This window comes from Cyprinus carpio, chromosome B4 (genome assembly GCF_018340385.1).
Source record: "Cyprinus carpio isolate SPL01 chromosome B4, ASM1834038v1, whole genome shotgun sequence".
Taxonomy (NCBI): Eukaryota; Metazoa; Chordata; class Actinopteri; order Cypriniformes; family Cyprinidae; genus Cyprinus; species Cyprinus carpio.
The window spans coordinates 12180844-12196118 of record NC_056600.1 but is presented as its reverse complement, the minus strand read 5'-3'; the positions used below and the strand labels follow the sequence as shown (position 1 = coordinate 12196118).

The 15275-nt window shown below is 37.6% G+C and overlaps 1 long non-coding RNA gene across 1 annotated transcript; it reads left to right on the top strand.

The window, feature by feature from the left end:
• LOC122137149 lies at positions 1-14370 on the top strand. Its single transcript, XR_006154650.1, has 4 exons — positions 1-585; positions 3081-3234; positions 9809-10103; positions 11326-14370. It is a non-coding gene; the product is annotated as an uncharacterized LOC122137149 (long non-coding RNA).
• Positions 14371-15275: the final 905 nt, after the last annotated feature.

Sequence of the window (15275 nt, the reverse complement as noted above, 5' to 3'; positions counted from 1 at the left end):
ATTAATTGTTTGACAGCACTAGTACATTTTCAGCCAATTTTCATTTTTGAGTAAACGGTTACTGTAAAAAATGTTTGTGGTGTATGTTAGTGCAGATAATGTTCATATCTGTAATCTTTTGTAAAAAAAAAAAAAATAAATCCTCCTCTTCTCTCTGTTCTTACATTTGTAGTCCATATCATTCTTCATCTGTGCACTAAATGGATCCATGCCCTTTATTCCTGCCAGTCTTTTCATGTCTACCTTTTTGCCATTGACATCGTGCCCACAAATGTTGGCTGTCTCTCACAGCTCTTGGTTTTCTCCATCATTGCCTCTCAGAAATCAGAGGTTAATCTTCATTCTGTAAAGATTATTCCTCTCAGGGCAGATCTCGCTCTCATCTCCTCCCCTCAGAGCAGCTACAGGGGAAATACTCCTAAGTCCTGTCTACTTTATCAGTGCTTCTCCTCTCTTTCTACTTCTTTTCTCTGATAGCTTTTCAGATTGTTCCTGTTTGTGTGCTGTGTGAATGTTTCTGCCGGCTGTAATCGAAGAGAGTTTCTCACAGAGGGATCATGGATTCTCTCTCTCTGTGTTTCTCAGGTACTCTAATCCTTGCCAACTAACACTTGGCTTTATTGGAATGACAACTGAACCATCATTTCGGATTCCCTGTTAAATCTTAAAGTATTAGTTCACCAAGAAAATGAAAATATTGTCATCATTTGCTGACCCTTATTCATTCTAAACCTGTAGGGCTTGCTTTCTTCTGTGAAACACTAAAAAAAGATATTCTGAAGAATGTTCATGCTGTTTTTTTCCAACAGTGGAGGTTGATGGTGACCAAAAGAAAAAAGGGCTCCAAAAATAACTATAAAAATATGATTTTTTTTTAATTAATTTTATTTTTTGTTTTGTTTTTGCTTACGTAGTAAGTAGCCTATAGCTTATGTCACATTTGACAACTTATGAAAAATAGAGTATATGTATAGTATATGAATAGTCATATTAATCATCAAAGGATAGTTCACTCAAAAAAATAAATAAATAAAAATAAAAATCTGTCATCATTTACTCACCCTCATGTGATTCCAAACCTAATTTAATTGACAGAGACACTTTAATTAGGTTTTATTTTGAAGTGGGAATGAGTTATACACACATTCTCAAAGTTAAAAAAAATTGAATATGACTTATAGCTGGGGTAACCTCGACTGTTCTCAGAGCAGTAGTTTGTACTTGTCTAAGCAATGAGGTGTGAATAACCTATCTACTGTAGGTGCTCCAGGGGCGGAGCTTACTTGGACATTCTGGTATATAATGCTGGTTTTGTGCACCTGTAGCACACAGGCCCTGCCGTGGGGCGAAAGAGTTCATTATTATAATGGGGAGGCAGATGGCAGTCCTTTCCATGGGCTCTGCTAGCCTGATGGCTCTATTCATTAGCACGCTATATCCTCTAACATGCTCTCCAAATAATTTATAAACTGCAGACTTTCTCTATCTTCACCCACACTTCTCTGCGCTGCGGTCTGCTCTCCTCAGGGCCACTAGCTAAGACACCATCTTGGAATAATTCTTCATTTGGATCAACCGCTGATAAATAATGTTTTCATTCTCTTGTGCACAAGGAGCTCCACTGTATATAATAACCGCTCCGGTCATTTGTCTCCTGAAAAGTTTAACAGGCCCTTTGCCACTTTTTTTTTTCTTTCTTTTTTTCCCATTTGCCCAAAAGGTTATTTTAATTGACCTGTTAAATATGGCTGGAACATTTATTTTAATTGCTGCTAATGTAATTCAGGCAAAATGGGGCATGTAGAATTAATTGAATTTGGCTAAATAATGCATAAATGAGAGTCTCATTGACTTTGTGCAGGTAAAAAGAGTGAGAGAGTGAGATTCTGACTAAGTGAATAAGAACAATTCCATCTTAAACCTAAAAAAGCAAACTGAAATTTAAAATGAACATAAAATCATAATTAACCATATTAATCACCATTCCTGCATTTATTGTGAATGATGTGTCGGTGGCGCATGTTATTTGAAAGAATTACTAGTACATTTTGCAAGTAAATCATTCACTTAAATATAAAATTTCTAAGTAGAAAGACTGAAATAGTATTTTCTCATACTCCAATACTCCTTTTTAAAAAAAATTTAACATTGCACTTTAATATCTTCTTAGATAGTTCTTCTTTAATATTAACCAATAGCCAAGTAACTTTTGGTTAATCTTTTTTTTTCTGGAATATTCTGTTTTACTTTGGAAATACCTCACATTACCAGAGTAAAATGAATTGCAAAAAAATTGTGGGAGTGGCTCTGGTGGCAGCCCTCACTTGAATCACAAAAGGAAACTCTGTGTGAAATCTTATTGGTCCAAATAACTGCAAATTAAACCTACATGTTTTGTTAGACGCCCTGCTAGGGAAAAAATGCATCTTGAACCAGTCTGGTTTGCTGGTTTTATATGATGTAAGCTGTTCTTCCTGGTTTCCCAGCCATGCTGAACTGGTATTTAGCTGGTTTACCAACCTGGGCTGTGTTTCCAAAAGCATCATATGCTTAAATACATTGAAGACTCATTGAAACTAATGGCGATATGATCAACTTAGGCTTACGATGCTTTTGGTGTATGCAGTCCAGCTCGAAGTTCCAACAAAATCTCTCTAAAACCACCATACAGAGCAGTCTGACCAGCAAAGGAGACCAGCAAATTAGTTTAAAGCCTAAACTGGTTTGTCGGTCATACTATAGCTAGTCTTCCTTAGCTGGTTAGAGTGGTCTGTTTGGAGGTTTGTTTGCAAACGTTGTACCTTTAACAGTACAAGTCTTCTCAATGGGGCAGAACCCTTAAGCGACAATTTTGTACCTCATCTACAATTAAAAGATTCATTTTAGTATATTAGAGTGGTAGCATATACACTTAAAGTTCTACTATGAACATTGTAGGGGTAAATAAGGTACAAAGGTTAGCACTTTTGGTGTGAATAGGCAAGTGTTTTGGACAAAGTTTAGAGTGTTTGCTTGTTTTTGCTTTCTCTTTCTGTCTCCAATGTGTGGCTATCTTTAATATCCCTCTTTTTTCTTTTTAGAAGTGACAAGTTTGCGTGTGTCTGCAAGAGAGCGCGAGATCAAGGGAATCCAAGGTTACAGTCGACATGCATACTTCCTCCTGAGATTAGGGACACGATAATGAACTTCAGTGCTGCTGTCTTGGCAACAGGAGAGCGACCTTGTGGGCTGAAGGTGTGTGAGTGCCTGGTCTCGGGGTGCGTGTTTGTGAGGGATGAACCTTTCAGTGGGAGAAAAATGGAGGAGTCACAGTAGAGGCCTGAGTGTGGCATGTGCTGATAGAAGTTTAACTTTCTTTACTTGGCTACAAATCTTGGTGTCTTCCTTAATGCTGTAACTCATCTAAAGTGAACTAAAGACTGGAAAGTTACAAAAATAGCTAGTTTACCCCACTTTACTAGTCCCCCAAAAACAGTACATCCGTCTAGTTGCAAATTGTAATCTACAAAATTCTGTGTAAAGTTTTTTGGTCCAATAAGTAATATCTCTGTCTTATCTTTATTTAATAGGAGAAAATTATTGGTCATCCAATCTTTTACATTTTTAACACACTCTGTTAGCTTAGATAATTTAGAAGTTTCATCTGGTCTTGTTGAGATATATAGTTGAGTATCATCAGCATAACATTGGAAACTAATCCCGTATTTTCTAATAATATTACCAAGGGGCAACATGTATATTGAAAATAGCAGAGGACCTAGGACAGATCCTTGTGGCACTCCATATTTGACTGGTGATAAATGAGATGACTCCCCATTTAAATAAACAAAGTGGTAGTGATTGGACAGGTAGGATCTAAACCATCTTAAAGCCTGCCCTTGAATACCTGTTGAATACCATTTAGGTAGATAGGAGTTGGTCTTGCATGCCCGAAATTGCTATCTGGAGTCGTTAACTGACTTGGATTGATCTTTCAAGAAAACAGTTACTGTGTAAGTTGAAGAACTTACTTTGCGACTGTTAAATATTGTATATATTTGTGCAGTAGCAATGCAATTTTGACATACCCCATCCACTATATGTGATTATGACTCCAGTTTTATTACTCTCCCAGCATTCACGACTCCTCTCCCGTGGCCTCATGGGATAGTAAAGTGTTCATCAGTTCTTCTGAATTTTGTCAAAAGCAGTAGGTCATGCAGGTTCTATTACTATATACTATGTAATCGGATATACTTCTTTTTTGGCATACAATTTTTGCATACTAGATAGTAGGAAAGTATGCATATTCAGATATTTTTGCAGTGCTGTTTACTAAATTACAAAAATTATGCACTCACCTTTAAAATCTTTAAACGAGCTTGGAAGGGGGCTGGGTGTAATTGGATTAAATGATTGGAAAAGTCCAGCGTACATCACCAGAGAGAAGTCTTGATATTTTCACCAGGTCCTGATTTTACATTTTTAAGACAAGATTACAAAATCAAAACATTTTTTAAAAATGAAATGTATGCATAGATGTATTGTTCACACTAAGATTAATAACATGCATTTAGAACATAGATTTGCATGCCGACTTTAAGTAACAAGCTTTCAGCTTCCTTGTGGTAATTTGACAGGTTGAGCCAGTGTGTAAATGTCAGTGATCCACAGGTGCACACTGACTCAAGCGTTCAGTATACATATACTTTATTCTCTCTGAGCTGCTGTTTTGTAAGCAGGGTGTACTGAACATAAACCTATCCATGTGTGAACTCTCAATCCCTTTTACTGTGAGACTGGAAAACTGGTTTTTCCTTTGAGGGGATTTGAATGATTTCCTCTGCTAGTGTATCTGCCCCCCTCCTGCTCATGTACTCTCTGCTGTTCATCCCTCCCTCTGAGGAGCGCGGAAATGTCTTCAGTCCCTTTTACAAGGCAGTAATGTCCTCTTCCCTGCCCTAATCCTACAAAACCCCATTTTTTATTAGCGTGGCATGGGAAAGGGAGAGATATGGTTCTATTAAACAAGCTTACCAAGTCGCACCGGACTGGAACTGGTTGATAAACTTGGCATAATTAGAGATTGGTATGAGAAAAGATAAAAGTGATTCATTTCTCTTTTTTTCGGTCACACATTCTGAATATATTGTCTGATTCAACAAATGTCAAGTGTCTGTCTCAAGAGAATCGTTCGCTCTTTCCTCTGACACACACATGCGCAGGCGGGAGCAATATAGCTTGGTATATGACTGCTTTCTCGTCCGCTTTTATTGGTTTGTGTCTCGAGGTTGGGAGATTCCACCAAGGGAACGTGTGGAGAAGAATAAACCTGTCTCCTGACTCACCTGCAAAGCTGTGTAATTTCTGTTAGATGTGTTAAAGCTCCCTCACATCCTCCTGCTAAGAGCGCTGGGATTCCAAGAACTGCTCCCTTTATGATGAGCTTGCACACACACCTGCTTTTGTGTGTGTGTGTGTGTGTGTGTGTGTTACAGCATAAGAGCGATAACATACAGCCGTCCTCATGGACTGACCTGCACACACACACACACAAACACACACACACACACACACACATAAACGGCATAAATGTGTCAGCTGCAGGTGAATGGGGGTCCTCTTGACCCTTCCTCGTGGCTGTCCTGTTGACCATAGATGGAACTAAATCTAATTTCAACACATTTATAAAATGCTTATGCTCTTACTAATCCTGCATTAATTTTTTTTAATAAAGAGGTTTTTTAAAGCAGTCAAGTAGCTTTATAGCTTTATACATATTCATTATTCATTATCATAATATATAGGTTATGTTTTCATCCTCATTAGTCATCATAACCTATAGTCCTGTAATCATTCAATCTGAATTCATAGTCTATTGTTTATATACGTTTAATCATATACTTGTAATTTATTATGAAAAATTATATAAAATAATGTATTAAAAACATTTCTTAGAACAATTTATATTTTTGAATTAGTTTATTTTTTTTTTTTGTTTTGGTTTATTTTATAGGGTTATTTATTAAAAAAATTTATTATTTGTAATTAATTAAGATATTCTGAATGAAAACCTGGAGGCTTGAGACTGTCAGGGTTTGGCAAGGGAGGAACGCAGGTGCAGACAGGAAGTAACTAAACACAGGATTTATTTAACAAAAAGGGAAAACAAAAACCCGGCGGGGGGGGGGGAAACAAGGGCTAGGGTAGACACTAAATAATTCTACAAAACACAATAAACAAGGTAAACAAAGACTCTGAACACTAACTACTAACAAACACTCACTGCTATACAAAGACTTCTTTGAGGGGTTTCAAGGACAAGATATCTCTGGAGGCTGACTGGTAGGAACACATAAGTTGAACAATCACAATGACCGACAAAAGACAGAGCACACTAGGAGATCTAAATAGGGAACTAATCAAGACACGACAGGTGGCACAGATAGGACAATCACGACAAGACTAGGATAACAAGGGGGGCGGGGCAAGGGAACGAGACAAACACAAGCACATGGCCCAAAGACAAGGCCATGTGCTTGTACACAAAACACGGGGTCTGTCATGATCCTGCCTCTAGACTAGAGAAAAGTCCAGGACATGATGGCAGGACCATGACAGAGACTGTCCCATAGACTGCCATGTAAATAACAGTGTCAAGGTCCATATAAGTTATGAAAGTCATCATCAGAAAACTCCATCTGCCATGTGAATTGAAGTTTGGGTTATATGAAGCGACGGGAACACTTTTTGTAAGCGAAGAAAACAAAAATAACTACTTTATTCAACAATTCCTTTGTCAATAGTTTCCTCTGTGTCTCTCCATATCACCGTATGCTGCGTATGCTCTTCTGAATCATCCGCGCCACAAGGATGCGCTGTTTCTACGTTTATTTAGCTTTGATTTTAAATAAAACAGTGCTTTCTTGTGGTGTGGATGACACAGAAGAGCATACACAGCATATGGTGATATGGAGAGACACAGAGGAGACTGTTGACAAAGAAATTATTGAATAAAGTCGTTATTTTGATTTTCTTCACTTACAAAAAGTGTTCCCGTCGCTTCATATAACCCAGATTGCATGTCTGATTGATGGCAGATGGAGTATTCTGATGACGACTTTCATACCTTTTATGGACCTTGACACTGTTTACATGGCAGTCTATGGGACAGTCGCAGGCCTCCAGGTTTTCATCCAAAATATCTTGAATTGTGTTCCGAAGACAAACGGAGCTTTTATGGGTTTAGATCGACATGGGGCTGATCACTAAGTGATTAATGATGAAATTTTCATTTTGTCTATTTTTTTTAATTTTTTTTTGTATTTTTTTTTTTATTTGTTTTCATCAGTTTTTTTTTTTTTTTTTTTTTTTTTTTTTTTTGTCATTTTTATTTGTATTTTATTATTTGCATGTTTAAATTATTTTTATTTTCACTTTTTTCATTTTTTTTTTTTATTTTTTTATTATTATTTATTTGTTAATTAATTAATTGTTTGTTTTTTTTTTTTTTTTTATTGTTGTTTTTTTTGTTGTAGTTGTTTTTAGATGAAGGTAACAATAACAACACTGAAAAAAACATTTGTTTTCTAATTTATTCTGATGTATCTATGTGAATGAGACTATTAATTAATCATTAATGAATTATTCAACTATGCTTTCAAAATCCACACATTTATATGTATTGAGCAAAAATGGGAGTTTGAATAAGTCTGCACAGCTGTCACTTCTGAACCTCTCCGCATTCGTTTTCTTGTTTTCTTATAATATATCTGTCAAGTCGATTTCACCTAGTGCATGTTGGGTTGTCATGTATGCTGCCTTTATACTAAGGCCCATTGGTGTCCTGCTTTGTGCCTGACCTACTGCTAACCCTTACCATGTGAGCCTGTAAGGCTGATCAGCCTGTCAGGCACAAAGCGGGACCCCTTGTGCATACAGTGTACAGCCATTTCTATTTCAGATCTCATTCCTTTCTTCCTTCACAAGCTCTATTTTTGAAAAACTAATATCATCATATGCAAATACCCATATAATTACTAGTCATATCTTATAAATAGCTCTTTTACATTCATTGCATCCTGTTATCTGCAGGACAGAAGTCATTGGCGTTCTTTATGTGTGTGGTTTGTTTTTTCATTAGACATCTTCACAGACAAAAGTAGCCCATTATGGGCTGTTGAGGGGTCCTTCACTCAAGTGAACTAATCTTAAACGAGAGCCCAATCAGAGGTAGCTGGCCCTGATGCCTGATGGCTTAATTACCTGTTCCTGTAATACTAATCATGGTTAAATATTTATAAGGGGAAAATCTTTTGTTTAGACTTGACCTTTCTCTGGGGCTCATTAGCATCTATTTATTAGCTTGTTTTATTTATTTCTTTCCTTCATGGCCCTTGGGCTGTTATTGATTTTGATTACGAAAGTGACGGCGACTGCTATGAATGCGGGTTAACTCAAAAAACGACATGACATTTGCTTATCTGTGTTCATTGCTTGAGAGTGGGACGTTTGGGACGTGTGTATGTTTTCGAGGCGGTCGAGGTAGGTGGGTAATAGTTATTTTCTCTGTCTGAGGAGACCGGGCGAATCTTATCTCCGGCGTGCACCATTGTCTTCAATCGACCGCGAATAAAGCAGATTCATATCCACCAGAAGGGAGAGCGTGTTTGTTTGTATGGGAGAGGAAGGTTTTTTTTTGTTTGGTGAGTTTTTTTGATGGGGGTGATTGTTTTTTTTTGTTCTGTGCGAATTACCATCCAACACGCCCCCAATTCTACAACGCTCCCCCACAAACTCTCTTCCCTCAGGCCATCCCGATGCCCTCAATCACAAAAACAGAAAAGGTCTTTCATGTAAAAATGGAGTGGATAGCATTCCCTCAGGCAAACTGAAAGGCAGAGATGCTTTTCTCTTTCTCTCTCACCTCTGGAGTGTTGATGTTTTATTGGTGAGCCGTGTGTCAGTGCTCTGGTCTCAAGTGTTTCTGGGGACTCGGAAAACATCCAGTGCAGCTTCAGATGTGCAAAACGCAAACCAGAATCCACACATTATGCAAATACACAAGCTTTAAATCATTTCAAATATTCTGACAAGACAGTAATGCTAAATAGTTTCGGGATTTGTTTGCTAACTGCTGGATTTTGTAGTACTGCCTGTTGTGTGTTCACTACCTTTTCACACTTAAAATTTGGGGGGGGGAAATAATATCTCAATAAACCTATATGAGTAAAATGTACAATATTAGGAATGATCTGAAAACTGAGAGGACACAATATAAAACCTAATTTGTTTAAGAATATATAACCAAGAATAAAATTTTGGATGTTTCTGTGAGTCATTTGTTAGTTGTAGGCACCATGAACACTCACAATCCCCTTTCCAGCTTCAGTTTTTACCCACCAGTCAGCACAGTAACAATCATCACAGTCGACCCCGGCTGGAGCCGATATACCGTACAGACAAATATCTCAATCTGTACTATAACTATATCATCAGCACATTGAAAAATCAAGCCCATAAATGCTGGCAGCTGAAGTCTGACATAAGATTTGCACTATCCCAGAGGGGAATCCAGTGGTCGGGGTTATAGATGAATGCTGTGCTTATTTACAGAACAATTTCAGAGTGCATTGGCCCTCTTCATAACCTCTAGTGGAGTGTGTGTGTGTCCACTCTTAATGAGACTCTGCGGCCCAAGGACTGTCATTACCACATGCTAAAGTGTGACGTATACCACGAGCCACAGGCCATCAATACACACACCATCACACACAGATAATAGACAGATGTTTTGTACCCCAAATAATTCCAATTCTATTCACTACAGGCACATTTAAGGTCCAGAGATCATTGCGGCAGAGGCAGAGCGTAGCTGAATGATTGACTGGTAGCCGTCATTATCAGACGTGTTCCGTTCGACATGCGAGTCCAGACTGAGGAGGAGGTGAGAAGGGCCCATGTTCAGTGAGCGTGTAATGAAGCCGGCTTTGGATCAGGGTCACTGACTCGAGTGCCATTTATTTCTGCAAGGAGACTAGTCTGCTGTGTGCTTTAAATTACTGCGGACGGGCTTGGTGAAACCTGGATTACTTGGTGCTGAGTGAGCAGACGGTAATATACTTGTGAGTAGCTGACATGAAATTTCAAGCAGTGGTAGCCATGTCCTGTAGCGTGACATGTTATGCTTCATATAAAACTATTTCTGATTCTTTTATAGGTAATAGTTTACCTAAAAATGAATATTTGAATATCAATTGGTGTACATTCAAATGTTTGGAGCCTGGTTTGATGTCCATGGTGCCAAATGTCATTAATCATCTCATAACTCTCCAATTTGAATATGCACATAACAGATGTTATAATACATTTTTGAAGATAGACAGACATGGTTACTATTCAGTTTCAATGTGTTGAAAACGGCATTAAACATCCTGCATAAAAGCTGAGGAAAGAAAGTCATACAAGTTTGAAAGTCCATAAGAATGAGTAAATAAAGAAATTTTCATTTTTTTTCTCCTTTTAAAAGTAGATTTTTGACTATTATGTACAAAATACATACAATATACAAACTCTACAGTTTCAAATGTTTTGGACTTTTAAATGTTTTTAAAAGAAGTCTTTTACCTAGTCTTTGTCTGTGCATTTAGGTGCATTTATTTAATTAAATATAAGGAAGTACTTTATTTTAAGGTGTCCTTGTTGCATGTTACATGTACTTACTATTATAATAACAATAAATTATGCATAATTACATGCAAGTAACCCTAATCCTAACCCTAACCATATAGTAAGTACATGTAGTTAATTAATATTACTCAGTACTTTTACACTGAGTATAATTACACTGTAACAAGGACACCTTAAAATAAAGTGTAACCAAAAATAATACAGTAAAACTGTAGGCCTAATATTCCTGTAATGCCCAAGCTGGCAAATCACACAATCTTTCAGAAATCATTCTAATATGCCTTTTCGGTGTTCAAGAATCATTTATTATAATCAATTTATATTATTTTCATGGAAACCAAGATTGTTCAGGACTTCTTTGATGAACAGAAAGCTCAAAGAACAGTGTTTATTTGAAATAGAAATCTTTTGTAACATTATAAATGTCATTTTAGATTCATTTAATGTATCCTTGCTGATTAAAAGTATTAATTCGTTAAAATTCTAATTGACCTTAAACTTTTGAATGGTAGTATGCAAAGTTATATAGTGTTGTAATTCATCAATTCATGTGATAATATGGATTAATGTCCCACTATGCACTATGACTCAGTATCTGCATCTGTGAATGTGTGTGTGTGTGTGTTTTAATAATTGTAATTTGTGTTCTCCTCACAGACCCTCACTGTCTCTGTGTTCCGGCCTTCAGGACAGAAGCAGTCATCCATAAACCACATCGTCTAGATCTTTATTTATTTTGCCACCAATCAACTCTGAGCAGCCTGCCGGACAGCTGCAGCAAGTGAAGTCACTTTACGCTCATTAGCATGGACAAGAGATGAGACTCTAGACACACACACACACCACAGATTCCCTCCCTCCACCCATTTATGAGTGTGTCGTGCCTGTGCATGTAGCACCAAGGAGCTCCAGAAACCTCTCTCCGGATTTCAATTGTGGGTTGGCATTCATATGTTTGCATATATATTTATGGTCTCAGATATTTTTAATGTGTTTAAATGGATACAGGTTTGACCTCCCAGGAGGGAATGAATGACTACATGAAAATGAAGGAAGGAAAATTTGAGCATAGGAAAAGGAAAGTGGAGGAGATGAGATGAGAAGAGAACAGATGGTACGTGGTGGGATAAGTCATAAAAATTGCTTTTCACCGTTGCAAAACTAACTTCCCCCCAAAAAAGTACCATAAATCATACTATGTTATTGTGACGGTACTTTGATATATACCTAGGTAATGAATGACTAACATGGTATATTGCAAATACTTGAAACATGAAGTTACCACGTTAGTCTGAAAAACATGTACTGTTCTTTCTTATAGTGCTTCTTATTAAGCATAAATGAAAAAGCTAACAAGAACATAGAGACATATGTTCTTGAGACACCTTGAGCAGAAAATTGGATTTCATGAAAATGCTATTTTAAATATAAAAGTTTATCCTGAGAGTGAGTGGAGAGAATAAAAAAAACCTAAAGGAGCGATGAGGTGAGCATGGGTATGAAAGCAATAAAAAGAGAGAGGAGGGAGAGATGGTTAGAGGATAAAAGGGAATTGTGGGGCGGAAAAGAGAGATACGAAAGGCTTGTCGAGTGGAGGGGAGAGATGCAGGGCTACGTGTTAGTTCCTCTTCATTTGCTCTCTGTATGTGGTGTAGAGGTCAGGCTGAGAGCTGGGACTCGGGCCATGAAGGAGAGAGCAAAGACAGCCTTAGGCAGGAATACACTCACCCTGTACACACTAATGTTCTGTCTATATATTCCTCTATCGCATAAACATACATTAAGTCATTGTATGCATGAATTTAATTTGTAGTGTATTTTTTGAAAATAATGAGCATCATGTTCCTTTTATTTAGCACTGAAAAGTATTTTTTGAGAACAGAGTCACAAATAGTAATGTTGCATAGCCCTGGAATTGCATAATGTAGTGATGTCAGACAGACCTGACAGATAAAATACAGAGCCAGAATTCAGACATGGATGACACCGTCGCCTCATTTCAATCTTCTAAACATGCGGCGGCCCAAAGATTCCTCCATCAAGTGAGTTCTGTTTACCTTCACCCCAGTAATCATGGGATATAATCAGCAGATGGAGCGCGAGGGGCTGCGCTGTTTCCATTTCCGAAATCAAATATGTGCTCATCATAAAAAAAAAGAGGACGAAAAGAAAAAAGCCATCAGAGGAATCCATCAGATCAGCGGAATAAATCTAATTTCCCTACAAATACATCTGTAATATTTCAAATCCACGGCCCGGGTTAATCTAATGCTTCATTTAAATTCAAATAAAGCCAAAGTCGTGTCTTATCAATAATAAGAAGCCGGCGGAAAAATAAATGAAGTTTAAGGCGGTGGAGGGGAGAGAGCGCAGGGTTTTCTTGTGTGTTTTATTCTCAAAGAGTCAATAAAATATAAAGAGACTCAATTATTCTATTAAGCTGAAACATTGCATCATCACTGAGCTTTACTGAGTCAACAGAGATCTTCGGCCGTGTTTGATGAAGTTTGGTTTAGACAGAGCATACTTGATAAGCAGAGCCTCGCTGGAGGTGTCTGTTTTACAAATGAATGAGAGAAGAAGAGAAAGGAAGGGAGGAAGTATTCTCTGGAACTTTATTTTCAGTGGTGTTTGCTATTAAACTTTGACATATCACTCCTGCAGCGTTTGTGCTACAGACATGAATGATACCTCAAATTATTGTGCTACAATTTTTTGACGCCATCAGACATAAATAATATAAAATTACAGTCAAGAAGGAATGTGGGGCTGTTTAGTGTTCTAAATGAGGTTCATTTCGATAGGGATTTATGCAATAGCAAAAGATATAGCCATGCAGATTTTGCAACAGGTTTAAGTCGGTCACGTTTTCCAACAGAAAGCTGCTTCGCTAGAATTTCACCAGTGTACAGTTGTACATTTTCACAAGCAAAATCCAGTCTTTCAACGACAGAAGTTTTACCCACACAGATTTCGCAGTGGGTTCAAGTTGGTCCTGCAGAAAGTTGCTTTGCTGAAATTTCACTAGTGTGATCTTTACTGTTGTTCAGCTAAATTTCACAGGTGAAATCCAGTCATTTCAAAGGGATTCCTTGCAATGCAAAAAGATTTAGCCATACATATTTTTGCAAAAGGTTCACTCAGATTTGGCATGTTTACCAACAGACAGATGCTTTGAGAAATTTCACAAGAGCCTGATTATACCTTTACCACTGTTTGCCGAATTTTCATGGGTGAAATCCGGTAATTTTAATAGGAATTTATGCAATCTGAAATTTTGCATGGAGACGAAAGATTTTCCTATGCAGATTTTGCTGCAAGTTCAGGTTGGTCATGGAGATTTCCAGTGTTAACCAACAGAAAGTTGTTTGGTTTGAAAGTGATTTCTATGTGAGCTTCATATATCGCAAAATTATAGACAATGGAGTTTTTTGGACGGTAAAGTTTGCTGAAATTTAGCTAATGTGATCACAACTTTAGATTGTTTCTGTGATTTGGCCCAATGGGGCAGGAACTTTATATCATAAGTCTTACATTAAGATCAGATCAAGTTCTAACTGAAATCCCCATGGTTACTAAAAAGATGCACAAGTCCGTTTTAAATAAGCCAGTAAGCAACCTCCTAGAAACACCCTAGCAACCCGCCAGAACCACTTTGCAACCTCATAGCAATCCACTTACAACCACTCAAAACACTAGTAAAAACATAACAGCACCCTACTGTCATGGCAGCTAGCTCTCACATTTTGTTCAAAAGTTGTACAAATTTAGCTTTTACTGTCTTTATTATTATTTAGTATTGTTCCATGAGGAAACTGAGTGTATGCAGAGAGAGAGAGAGAGAGATAAAGAGAGAGACTCTTTCTCCTCTCAGGGTGTGAGATGCATGCTGACTACACCACACTGCAGTAGTGAGGTCAGATCCTCTTCATCATAATGAGACATTGAGAACAGGAAACTGCAGTGCTTACACACACCTACACTTCCTCAATGCTACTTAACACACCCTCTGTTTTCCAGTGTACAGACAACACAGTGCATTTCAATTACAGTAACACATATGACACAAGCCCACATGCTTCTGTTGACAGTATTACACAGTATGTCCATGTGCACCTATTGGGTGACCTATGTTGTTTTAAACATGGAAGTGCTCTTCTTCGCTATCTTATATCATGTTTTACTGGAATGCACTCTGTAGTCTGTACATGGGGAACAGAGGGTGTGTTAAGCAGCACAAAAATAAGATAGAATAGTGGAAAAGTATGTAAATTTGCATAGACTTATCCAAATCAGATTTCAGTTACTTACAGTATAATTAAATGCTGCCAGACGGACAATTTCATTCAACATTTCCTTGTTTAAAAATGAACACAGGTGCACCTATTCAACGCTGTAGTCTAAAAACCACCCGCACACCTTTCACCATCCTTTTAATTAGCAATCGACGCACACAAACACAGGTGCACATTTCCTGTTATCATGGTCTGAGACACACACACACACACATGCCCACACTCCAGGACATTATCAACCAACACACACTTGTGCTGCTCGCTACTACTATTATGGTGCTGTCTAACACACACACACACACACACACATAA